The following is a 1,748-nucleotide window of genomic DNA, read 5'->3' as shown; positions in this document are numbered from 1 at the left end:
TTTAGCGCCCTTATCCAACCACGACGAGGCTACACCAAGTCCCTCCATAACATTAGGTCCGGTCCCAGCATTGCAGCCAATTAACAGAGCTACAAATATTGAGGATGAGGTAGTAAACACCGAAGAGCTGGGAATACAAGAAAATCCGCCCCAGGAAGCATGGACAGAACAGGACCAGGAAGACTTGCTAAATGACATCCTTAACCTTAACGCACCGGAGCTGAGTGAAGAAGAGGACTCTGATGATCCATTCCGGGATATAGTCATCAATGCCCCGAGGTCGGCGAAACTTTCGCAGTGGATGATATACCCTAAGGGCCGACCAAAAGTTCAGGTTAGGGTAAAAAACGGAATGGTGCGACTCAGATGCCAAGGAAGAACCAAAACCTTTCCTTTGGGTAAATAAAATAAAATTTTGTTAAAAAAAAAAAAAAAAAAAAAAAAAAAAAAAACACATAAAAAAAAATAAGCACATATAAGTTTCGAGCCGAAGCTTTCCTAAGTTCGGTAAATGATACCTTCGGGTAGTGCAGGTCGTATGACCGAAAACTCGCTTTGTGCAACAATGTTTTTTTTCGGAAGTAGGAGGGGAATGTAACGTGGCAGTTACAAGAACCTATACATACAATAGATAAATTGTATGAATAAACCATCTTACATTAAACATCCCATACAACAAGTACATTATGCAAAACGTTACACATTAAACAATCTATAAAACAAGTAAGTAGTTAATAATTCCTAACTTGTTTATGTTGAAATATGTATAAGTGGTCAGAGTTTTGTGACTAGAGGGGGAGCTGATATTGCCGTTCGTGCTGCACTCGTGCATGATACCGAAGTACCGCCCGAACCTAACACAATACCTGCTCTAGTAGTGTGAGTTTGTAGAATTGCCGATTGTAAGAACCCTCGAATTCTTCTTACATTCGTAACTAACTCGTGTAGTATTTGCGATTGTATTCTTAGTCGAACTCAAGAACCCCCGAATACTTCTTGACTTCGTGTAGTATTTACGATTATATTCTTAGTCGAAATCAAGAACCTCCGAATTCTTCTTGACTTCGTGTAGTATTTGCGATTGTATTCTTAGTCGAACTCAAGAACCTCCGAATTCTTCTTGACTTCGTGTAGTATTTGCGGTTGTATTCTTAGTCGAACTCAAGAACCTCCGAATACTTCTTAACTTCGAGTAGTATTTACGATTATATTCTTAGTCGAAATCAAGAACCTCCGAATTCTTCTTGACATCGTGTAGTAATTGCGATTGTATTCTTAGTCAAACTCAAGAACCTCCGAATTCTTCTTGACTTCGTGTAGTATTTGCGATTGTATTCTTAGTCGAACTCAAGAACCTCCGAATACTTCTTGATTGTATTCTTAGTCGAAATCAAGAACCTCCTAATACTTCTTGACTTCGTGTAGTTCCTCTCTTACAAATAACTAATCGTAGAACGAATAGACCCTGAAATTAACAAAAACCTCGCCAGAATACGGCGATAAAATTCCTTTTCCTCCCACTTGTCTAGCTAACGCCGTCAACACCGCCGAATAACCATCGTTCAACGATCACTTCTCGAATAATCATCGTTCAACGATCACTTCCTGAACAAGCATCATTCAACGATCGCCTCCCGAATAACCATCGTTCAACGATCACCTTCCGAATAATCACCATTCGCCGATCGCCTCCCGAATAATCATCGTTCAACGATCACTTCCCGAATAACCATCGTTCAACGATCGTC

At 40.1% G+C, this 1,748-nt stretch overlaps 1 long non-coding RNA gene across 1 annotated transcript; it reads right to left on the bottom strand.

Annotated features, from left to right (window-relative positions):
* Positions 1 to 957: 957 nt before the first annotated feature.
* Positions 958 to 1,396, bottom strand: LOC124420995. The gene is made up of 2 exons (XR_006941471.1): positions 1,356 to 1,396; positions 958 to 1,107 (listed from the first exon to the last, which is right to left on the bottom strand). It is a non-coding gene; the product is annotated as an uncharacterized LOC124420995 (long non-coding RNA).
* Positions 1,397 to 1,748: the final 352 nt, after the last annotated feature.

This window comes from Lucilia cuprina, chromosome 6 (assembly GCF_022045245.1).
Source record: "Lucilia cuprina isolate Lc7/37 chromosome 6, ASM2204524v1, whole genome shotgun sequence".
NCBI lineage: Eukaryota > Metazoa > Arthropoda > Insecta > Diptera > Calliphoridae > Lucilia > Lucilia cuprina.
Note: the sequence above shows the minus strand (reverse complement) of the source record. Positions and strands in the feature narration are given on the sequence as shown.